An 11,118-nucleotide genomic window follows, 5' to 3' on the forward strand; every position below is an offset into this window, starting at 1 on the left:
TTGAAAAAAGAGGATGTGATGTCTGCTTGTGAAGGGTTTGCAACTAGACTACTCGCTTGGATCCTAGCTGAATCTACTGTGTGACCTTAGCAAGTTATTTAACCTTCTGTCCCTCAGTTTCCTCATGTATATAAGGAATATAACAACATGCCTACACTGTAGGATTATTATGAGAATTAAGTGTAAAGTGCCCAGAACAGAACCTGGTACTCAGTAAGTGCGCTATAAATGTTAGATATTATTACTACTGCTAGTACCACTGACTACTGACTTGCGAAGTTCTTGTCAAGATTAAATTATAAAATTATATAAAGCACTTAACACAGTTGTGACATAAAGCAAGTGCTCCAAAAGTGGCCTCTGAAATTAGCAAACATAAGTAAAGAATTTTATATTTATCCTATTATTATGTCATTTCCAATACTGCATGATTCAAATAAAGTAAAACAACTAGATACTGGTGGGAGACCAAATAAGAAGATTAAGGCCTAACTGGCCTCTTCTGCGAGCACTAGAGAGAAAGGTAGAAAGTGTATGCTGACACGCTGCGTGGAAAATCAATACAGCTGAGACCCTGTTGTTTACTTGGATATGTACCGTGGATGGTGGCAGACAGATGAATCCTGTTTTATTCTGATTGCTCATGCCTGCGACTGAGTGAATAAAGCCAAGGTGCACCAGTCCCTTGGGGCTTTTTGTGGCAAGAAGACAAGAGCCCCTTGGCCCCACACATTTTAACCTATTCTATGTCACTTTGTATTTCATCTTCGTTGCCCTTTGATCAGGTATGAGCTCATAGGTTGGCTCCTGACACATACTGGAGCTTGACCTATCATATTTCATTATGTTAAATATCTTTTTTCCTTTTTGCAGTGTGGGGATTGAAACTAAGGACTTCCAGGGAAGCACTCGACCATGAGCTCCATCCTCACCCCACTATGTTAAATTTAGATCACCGCTACAGTAAGTCAAGGTTATTTGTGATCCACATTTTATCATTCAATAAATTATCTTTTTGGTTACCTGTCATTTTTATATTTTGGTAAGAATATTAACTATACCTGCTCCCTCCAACAAGTAATGAAGAAACAAGTTGAATAGAATAGAGATCAAACCGGGCCAGGGATATAGCTCAGCAGCACAAGCGTCTGCCTGGCAAGTGCAAGGTCCTGAGTTCGATTCCAGGTACCAAAAAATAAATAAATAAATAAATAAAAATCAATGCAAGGGCTTTGACAAAATTCTAGGAGCTCTCTTCAGAATGGTATTTGTTCCACTTTGAACAATTCTTCTATCTGCAGGGGAAAGCTAGTCAATGGTGAAGATTTCACCAGTTACCTTGCAAAATCTGTATGTCCTTTAATATACCCTATCATGAAAGAAGAAGGTGTTTTAACCTGACATACCTTGTTCTTTAGGATCTCCTGCTATTCCAAGTAACCCCAACTTCCATAGTATTCAGAAACTGTTTGGTAGAATATTTAAGAACTTTGTCTCATTTAAGGCCAATGTTATTGGTCTGTAATATAAGGCATCTATTTTCTTTTTAAAATAAACATTATACTACATAACTGTCTCTAGTCTTTCACTTTATGTGAGTAGAACATCATTGATAAAATAATGCAGTTTCATTGTTCACCTAACTTGATCAAGGGGTAAACTAAAAAAGAAAATATGACAAGGTTTCTAATTGAATGCAGTGGAATGAATTAATATCTGTTATATGGACTTCCTAAGATTTCTGTAGGATCATACCTTGATCTTTAAAAGTTACAAAAGGTTGCTTAAGAATAATGCATTTGAAAAAGAATGCATAGTTCTGATCTATCAACAGATCAAAATTTATATATATTTAGAGTAATGCATGAATCTGGTATTTATAATCATCATTAATCTAGCATTTATCAATAAGCTTCATATCCTAAGTAGAAAATTAAAACCACTTTGGTTTCATAAAATTAGTATCATTCAAAATTCTTGTACTAATTTAGTAAAACTACTTACACCTGTACACAGTACTCACTGATTTCATAGATTTTAAACTCAATGGTCATATTTATAGTCTAAACCCAATAATTTGTATGTTTCCTAACTATAATCTGTCTCCATAAAATAACATCAAGAAATCTAAGTTATATCTCCACTTTTTCTATAATTATGGGCAAATTAGTTCATTGGTACCTCTGTTTTATCTAACTCTGTCTCAATTTAGCTGCTCTGGCTTCTTCAGGAAAAATAAAGGTACAATAAGATGTTTAACCTGAAATATATAATATAAATGATGTATAAAATAAATTTTACTTAGAAGGTTAAAATGAATACAAAATCAAAATGTTAATCTTTAGAATTTACTATGTTTCAAACTACTAAGATGAGCTAGGCGGAGTGGTGTAAGCCTGTAATCCCAGCACTCGGGAGGCTGAGGCAGGAGGATCGTTGAGAGCTCGAGGCCAGCCTGGGCTACAGAGTGAGCTCAAGGCCAGCCTGAATTGCATAGCGAGACCTTGTCTCAAAAAATAACAAAAAAAAAAAAAAAAAAAAAACAAACTACTAAGATGAAAAGTATACCTAGTGGCAACCACACATACAAAAAATGAAATATTTCAAGTAACTCTGAAAAACATTCAAATATATTCTAAAGACAGAGCTGCAAGGATTTATTATTCTAAACTTATTCAGTAACTTAACTGCTTCTAGTAATATTGGACTATTTTGAAATAATCATATGAATATATAATAGAAACAGAATATAGTAGAGTAATGCAAATGTGTAGTTTTATGAACTAAGACTTTCAATGTAAGGAACTATGAACATAAAATCCAAGAAATTAACTTAAAATCTTGTAATGTTAAACTTGAAGTGGATATATTAATATAAATTTGTAACTTTTTTCCAAAAAAATGTATTTTAGTTCTGTCCTCTGAAAAGGCTAAGAATCAATAAGCACACTTATTATTCATTTTATGGTTTCTAACTACTATGCCCCACTTTAAAAAAAAAAAAAAAACTATTTGGAGAAATGACAGATATCAGCCATAACTCACATATTACATTACATGAGCCCGGAATGTCTTATTCCAGAAAGCAAGGCAACTATTAAAAAAATATTATGGGTCATATCAAAAGACACAAGAGCCAGTATGAAGAGCTTCCTTCAGCTAAAATAAGTCAATTTAAACATTATTAGTAGGTGCTACATTCCTCCTTCGGGACCAACACAACCATCCCACAGCTACTAGAAATATGAGACTCTAACGGCTCATAGCCGCACCTCTCAGGGACTGTTGGCCTCAAAAACTGCCCGCCTGAAGTTATTCCCCTTTCAAGGATAGTCTGCAGTCACTGCTGACAGCCTAAGGTCGTGATACAAAAACTGGGCACCTGTGATTCAACTTAAAACACTTCTGAAGGCCACACCATCTCTCCAGCTTCCTATAAGGTAAACCAAGGTCTCCACTGTAACTTTGTCGATCCTAGTGCTCAGTCCTATGTTCCTCACTTCCTTTTAGGTGTATCTCTCAAGAACACTCCTCAATAAACCTGCTATCGGCCACTCTCAGAGTATGTTGTAAGGAACCCAAGATAGTTGTCCCAGGAGTGTTCTAAGGGAGTAGATTCTAAATTGGGCTTTTTGGACCTGGATTACTCACTTGCTGGATGAAATAAACACTTCACTGGTAGTGGTAATAGAATATCACTGTAGCTTCTGACAGGCTGCAATGGTGTGACTGTCAAAACTTTCAGCAGAGGGGCTGGGGATTTAGCTCAGCGGCAAAGCGCCTGCCTGGCAAGTGAAAGGTCGTGAGTTCAGTTCCTGGTACCGGAGAAAAAGCAAAAAAAAAAAAAAACCTTTCAGCAGAATGAGGTGAGGGGGATACAAATATTAGAGTCTGCCCTGGCTACTGTAATATCTTTCATGCTTGAGAAGTATGAGAAATGGCAAGTATATGGACTTTTGAAATGTATAGCTGAGTACTATGATATCTAAGACTGACAATTTAAAACTTAATGAAGGTTAGTTCATTCTGATTCAGTAAGTACTGAAATGTCTACTCTATGTCCTGGACATATGAAATAAAGTACAAGTGAGGGTAAGATCCTAATGATTTTCTGCCTCCAGAGTTTCTTATTTATTTCAGTTGTCCACAGTATGTTTCTCATTCCCTCACTCGATGGCATGGGTTCCCAAATTACTACACTTTGGAAACCTGAGGCTGTGTTAGAAATACCGACCCCTGCCTCCCACCCCCTAACATTCTGACTGGATTGGTACTGAGCACAACCTGGGCAGCAAGATTTTTGAAAGCTCAGCTGATTCTAACATACAGAAAAGGTAGAAAATTATAGAATAGATCTCTCTTACACATAAAAGAGCTCTTAAATTTATTTTCTATATTTAACTACCTAATAATGCCTTACACTTAACAGATTATGATGACAAATTTGCATTATTTATTCTCATCTTTTCTAACCATTTTTCAGGTTTATTGAGGAGTGTTCTTGAGAGATACACCTAAAAGGAAGTGAGGAACATAGGACTGAGCACTAGGATCGACAAAGTTACAGTGGAGACCTTGGTTTACCTTACAGGAAGGAAGCTGGAGAGATGGTGTGGCCTTCAGAAGTGTTTTAAGTTGAATCACAGGTGCTCAGTTTTTGTATCATGACCTTAGTCTGTCAGCAGTGACTGCAGACTATCCTTGAAAGGGGAATAACTTCAGGCGGGCAGTTGTTGAGGCCAACAGTCCCTGAGAGGTGCGGCTATGAGCCGTTAGAGTCTCATATTTCTAGTAGCTGTGGGATGGTTGTGTTGGCCCCGAAGGAGGAATAGCACCTACTAATAATGTTTAAGCTGACTTATTTCAGCTGAAGGAAGCTCTTCATATTGGCTCTTGTGTCTTTTGATATGACCCATAATATTTTTTTAATAGTTGCCTTGCTTTCTGGAAGAAGACATTCCGGGCTCATATAATGTAATATGTGAGTTATGGCTGATATCTGTCATTTCTCCAACTTTTGCAAAGGTTTTTTTTAATTTATCTTAAAAGTAACAAATCTAAAATTCAGAGCAACTCCTGGATTATTGCTGAAATAATATATGATTCTGAAGTAAAGGCAATATATACATTAGCAAATACACAAATTTTCCATTAGAAATGGCTAGTGGTAGTATTTACATTATTAAAATGGTGCCAGGTGTTTAATAATTTTTTGTTACTTCACTTTTCTCCCCGATGACACACTGTTCCATTACACTTTGAGTTGGCAAAGCACATTAGCTGATGAGGTTTAAAACCCTCTCTTAGTATTATTTTCTGCAACAGGCCCAAGCAGGCCTTGGAAGTCGTGAATAGAACTGTAGAACAACAGTGTACTTAGATTTCAGGAAAGAACAATCAAATAGAAACTCAGCATCAAATATAAAAACTTCCGTCAGTTACTTGTTTATTATACTTCAAACACCTGATTTAAATCACCTCCTTTACATTAATAACAATTACCCCTCCTGGTATAATTAACATTCGCTTAGTGACTACTTACTGACCATGTACTACACATTAGATACTGCTATGGAATATACAACAAACCAACTTAAATGTTCCTGCCAAGAGGCTTGTAGTCTTGAGAAGGAAATCAGATGTACAGACACATGACTGAGTCAGGGTCTGAGAAATGAAATACTAAAAAAATTATTCCAAGTTTCAAGTATTAGTAACCACGAGAAGAATGTTATCCTTGAAGTAATTAAGGCATTCAGTGGAAGAACCAGTATAAAGCAAATGATGATGAGCTCAGACTGAAGTATATTGAATTTTCTGTGGTAATTAGGCACCCAGGAGTAATGTCCATTGAAAGGACATTAGAATTTACCAGAAGGCCAGCACTTGGGAGACTGAGACAGGAGCATCGCTGCAAGTTTGAGGCCAGCCTGGACTACATAGTGAGTTCAAGGCCAACTTGGACTACATAAGACGACCCTGTATAAAAAAAAAAAAAGAAAAAGAGAGAGAGAAGAAAGCATAGAATTTAGTAGAAGATCCATGCTGGCACAGCCTAACCCAACCTCATATTTAACTAGAAAGGAAAATGCTAAAAATTGAAGGGCAAAACATCTCCCCCATTGTTCTTATGTAATGTCTAACATTCCCATTATGAGACATTTATTTCCTTGTTTAAGACATTGTCTTTTTTTTGCCGGGCGTGGTGATGCACACCTGTGATTCCAGCACTCGGGAGGCTGAGGCAGGAGGATCACTGGGAGTTCGAGACCAGCCAGGGCTTCAAAGTGAGCTCAAGGCCAGCCTGAACTGCATAGTGAGACCCTGTCTCAAAAGGACAAAAAAAAAGACATTGTCTTTTAAGGATTTGTTTTTGGCAAGATCAGATGAGTTATGCATGGTACAACCAACAGGATGGTGTTCTGTCTGCAGAGGCTGGGTGAGGATATTAATTCTGGGTGAGGCGCCACAGAAACTGGGAAAAATGAGGTTTCTGGCCATTTTCACTTAGATGAACTACAGGAATGGACACATCAAAGATACGTTTTCCCTTCATATTATGCCTATAGCAGGAAATCAAATGGAATCAAACATGAAAATTACCTTGTGCACATAAGAGTTTCCAAAACTGCCCTTCTTCATTTTAAAATGGGAAAGTTCAACTTGATCACTAAGGGATAGTTGAGCCCCAAAATTTATCAATAAAAAAATAAAATGTGTCTATACTTGTACACTTGTCTTCTTAGTTTTAGCTATACTTCATTGATAAAATGAAAATATAACTGTTTCAAAATAGGCAAATTAATTTTAAAACATCATCTAAATTGAACATCAGATTCACTGGACTTCTGATGAAATAACTAGTCTTATAACCAGCCCTATTTGAAGTCTTTTTTTTTTTTTGTCTTTTTGGTATGCCTTCCTTAAACTAGATGTTACCTCTCTAGGCTCACCCATCCATTTACAAATGCACGCCACTGCTAAAGAGGGAAGGGTAACGGATACTTTAATCAACATAAAACAATAAATACATTATATACATAGCAGGGGGCTGTTTCAGCAGAAATACAAAAGTAAAATTCCCTAGACTAACATTTTAGAGTCCTCCATAATCTATTTTCTATTTACCTGCCTTTCTAATCTTATTTCCCTAATGGACAATGGAGGCATACTGGTGGCTCTCTCCATTGGCCATGTTTATAATCATCTCCATGCATTTGTTTGTATTTTTCCTTTCTGCTGCCAAAACATTTCTGCATCTGTGTCATACTTTCCCTTTTCCATTGAGAATCAGTTCAGTCCCCTTTTCCATGTAGTCTTCTCTCTGTCCTGACCTTTGGCAATATTCCTTATCTTTTTACTTCAGTGCTGGCTATAATGACACTGACACTAGTATTTAGGGTTCCTGAAGCACCTAGTAATCTAATTATCTTGATACTTAATACATTTCTATGTGATATAAATACAATATATAGCAAATATTTCATTCACATTAATCATATATTGTGTTAAGATTAATTTATATGTGAATATTATGTGGTATTAAGATGATTAACATAAATTGACAATCTTAATTATTTATGTGTCAAATTTTCTACCTGTCCACCTAGATTATAATCCCTGGAGGCTGTGTTCTCTAAAGATAGAAAATATCCATGAATGCATGTTGGACTTTGTCAAAAGCTTTTTCTGCATCTATTGAGATGATTATGTGATTTTTGTCTTTGGCTCTGTTGATGTGGTGTATTACATTGACTGATTTGTGTACATTGAACCATCCCTGCATCCCTGGGATGAATCCTACTTGGTCATGGTATATTATCTTCTTGATGATTTGCTGAATTCTGTTTGCTAGTATTTTATTGAGTGTCTTTGCATCTATGTTCATTAGGGAGATTGGTCTATAGTTCTCTTTGGGATGAGGGAAAAGAGAAAAGAAAGAAGGGGAAAAATATGTATATATGTATACCCAGGATAGCTAACATAGTTGTACTATCGACTTTTACTGCTCTATTGAAACGAACAGTTAGTGTTTAAGTGTATGATCAATCTTACCTGTCTATATTTGTTTATCTGAGTATCCAAATTGAAGATATCAATATGTAATACAACAACCTTGTTAATTTCCTATCACCTTGTCTGAGATTCTGTATTGCTTGTATTGCTTTTGTGTTAGTTTCTAAATGTATGTGTGTTTCTTAAGATGTTTTTGTTCTTTTATCTTTAAAAAAAAAGAAAATATCCAAGATATTTGCTTCCATGCTGAAGCCATAAGAGCTCTAGCAACCATAATTATGAAGCTTATTTTGTTACATTCTGATTTACCTAAAAAATGAGGTAACATTTTTATACTGAAAGCAACAATGCTGATTAATTGATAAACATAAACAAGCTAATTAAGAATATACTGCATTCATCCTAATGAGAGTACAATGAAATGGACCCAGAAGACTAGAATTACAAAAGCTGCTCACAGTTCATTTTAGTTCAAATGAAAACTCCCCTCTTGACTAACCAGATTCACTGATTTTTAGTTTTTCCAAAGCACTAAATTAACTTCAGTTTAGTGTTGCTCCAACATATAAACCAGTTTATAAGGACTATACCATCATGAATGTTAACACATTCATCTGACATTTGAGGAACTATATGAAAACCAGAATGTGGCTTCATGTTTTCCAAGAGAAAATACTCGTTTAAAATACAGGGTTTCTCTGAAGCTGCTCAAATCCAGTATAGCAGTTTCTAATAGTCTCATTCCTCACTTCTTCCTTCAGACCCCCTTCAAAAGCCACAGAAGACAGCGGATGTTCAGCTGGTGCAAGTGTGTGTGTTGAAGGGAAGGAGTGTGTTGCTTCCACCATTTGTCATCCCCCCCTCGCATCAGTTCTGTCTTTCATCTAGGAAGTAGAAGACATTTGTTTTTGGTACCCGTCTTTGTTTCCCCTAATCACCAAGCGCACCTCATCTCCTTAGAGCTCCCTCCCCATCTCCCTGATCACCAAAAGCCTAGAAATTAAAACGGTAAACAATTCCCCTGCAAAGTCCCTTCCTGGTGTGTCTAAAACAAATGCAATCTTCTGTTTGGGCATTTTTAACACCAGGAGCATTCTTACTTAGATTAAATCATGGGTCTCCCTGGTCTCCAGACATGCCTAGACATGCACCATAAGGCAATGAGATCCTTGGAGTTTCTCTAGTAACTGCAGGCCAAATCAACAGCAACCCTAAGAACTAGCATTCTTTTTTATTTTATTTTTTTCAAACAGAACTAGGCCACACACGTCTTTTGTCATTTTCCAGTTGCACTATATACAAAATAAACTGCATTTAAAAAAACTTATTTCAGTAGACCGTGCATCTTGATGACTTTTATATATATATGTTTTTTGATAACTTCGAAGAAAATTTTAAAAATCTACCTTCCAAGGCACCTAGCACAACGATTGCTTTGGATGGCAGCAATCCAGCCCAGGTAAGATTATTTAAAATGTAACTAATAATAATAAAAAAAAATCAATTAGAAGGAAGTATTTAATATTTTACTGGCTAAAAATGACTAACAATTTGAAAGAGCAGGACTGGTTCTATATGGTCCCAAAAGTTATAGGTCTGCGTTTTGTCTATGGGTAGAGGCTATTTCCTTGTTTTATATATATATGTATATTTGAGTGTGTGAGTAATTTATGTAATGTGTTCTATAACATTGTGACTCCTAAATATATAAGATGAATGAAGACAAAATAGTTACTTGCAAATGATCTGCCTTTTACAATTTAATTTTACAATGAAGTTTCACAATTAACATTTTCCACTTCCCTTTGGTTTCTTACGCTTCACTTTGGTGTGCATAGAACAATCTATGCCTTTGGCAAAAAAAATATGCTATCTTTCATATTCAAAAATCATGCTCTCAACCTACTCAAAGGCATCTTCTTGTTTTAACAGTGTGAGTTTGGAAATAGAATGGTCTGGATGGCCTTGCCCCTATTCGTGTTTCTAGCAGCATCTTTGAAATTATTTGCTGGTTTTGGGGAATCAACCTATAGCTAGGAAGTTTTCCTTTGTGGAAAATAACTTAGAACTAACCCTTCAGGGTCAACAATGAGTGCTCTCTAGTGGGTGAGTGATGGCTAGATCTTTGAGGACAGCTACTTCCAACTGAGTCCCAGAAAGTATGTAATCAGCATATTAATACTTATCTCCTCCTGACTCTTCCATTAACGGAAAAGAGGGGAAAGTAACTAAAAGAAAGAATTGCCAGTGATCACCCAGCAATCGTCTGTAATCGTCCCCTTTGTCCATTCTACTCCAAATACAAACACAAGCACATCGTCAGATGTAAAACTGTAAGGATAGAAAGGTGTAACTGTTACAAACCATTGTTTCTCAGACCTTCTGAGACCTCACCCTGAATGTCGGAACTGACTTGTGCTTCAAGGACCTACTCAAATCTCATCTCCGTGAACCTTCTCTGACCTCCCTCCTTTTATTTCGACGAGCAACGCCCACCGAGTTTAGCAGCTTTTATATATTGTCCCGAATGGTAAATAATGTGTCATCACTTGATAGCACTGTCCTAGACTATAGAGAGTAGGTGCTGAACATGTACTAAACATGTGCTGAGGTAGGCAGAGTTTTGCCTAAGGCTGACCTGTGAGTACAAAGCTGTGGCTTTCATCTCATAAGGAGCACACTTGGCTCTGACTGACCAACTGGCTGGCCCACTGTTTGACTGGAAGACCCAGCCCTCACCCCATTGCCCAGGCAGGCTTCTACGAGAGTAAACGCAGAAGACCGAGGAACACAGGTGCTGGCGGGGCTCTCAAAGGCAGTTAGAGGCCACTGAGGCCTACTTCTATTTGGAAAGCTCGGCCCTAGGACCCTATGTCTGAGGCCCCTGGGAAGCTCTTTTCTCTGAGCAGAACATGAAAACTGGGGTGAAGGTTGGCGTGAAAATTGGGGGGGGCACTTGTGGGGCTTCTTGAGGATTGGGAGAGGCGGGAAGGAGCTCTTGACCCTCCTGCTATATATACCAGGAAGAGAAACGAGTCTAGAATCTGCGCCTCCATCTCGAGGCCTCTTCCCCAGGGCACCCGGGGGCACAGCCCCTCCCCC

General features: G+C 37.2%; 2 protein-coding genes across 11 annotated transcripts in view; one reads left to right on the forward strand and one right to left on the reverse strand.

The window, feature by feature from the left end:
* The window catches only part of Btg4 (B-cell translocation gene 4), a 112,989-nt gene extending 108,313 nt beyond the window's left edge, over positions 1-4,676 (reverse strand). For 3 of the 9 annotated variants that reach the window (XM_013511015.1, XM_013511014.1, XM_013511010.1), the window contains exons 1-2: positions 4,585-4,674; positions 3,273-3,815 (exon numbers count right to left, since the gene is read on the reverse strand). The gene's annotated coding sequence lies outside the window, so the exon portion shown is untranslated. The other 6 variants (XM_013511009.1, XM_013511008.1, XM_005378059.2 and 3 more) reach the window with 6 other exon arrangements.
* A 4,409-nt stretch (positions 4,677-9,085) lies between these two features.
* LOC102017209 (chromosome unknown open reading frame, human C11orf88) overlaps positions 9,086-11,118 on the forward strand; it is a 21,162-nt gene continuing 19,129 nt past the window's right edge. The window contains exon 1 of one of the 2 annotated variants that reach the window (XM_005378073.2): positions 9,086-9,475. The gene's annotated coding sequence lies outside the window, so the exon portion shown is untranslated. Of the gene's footprint in view, positions 9,476-10,689; positions 10,811-11,118 lie in introns of those variants that run through there. The other variant, XM_005378074.2, reaches the window with a different exon arrangement.

The sequence above is a fragment of the Chinchilla lanigera genome, unplaced genomic scaffold, assembly GCF_000276665.1.
Source record: "Chinchilla lanigera isolate Chin_1 unplaced genomic scaffold, ChiLan1.0 scaffold00011, whole genome shotgun sequence".
Taxonomy (NCBI): domain Eukaryota; kingdom Metazoa; phylum Chordata; class Mammalia; order Rodentia; family Chinchillidae; genus Chinchilla; species Chinchilla lanigera.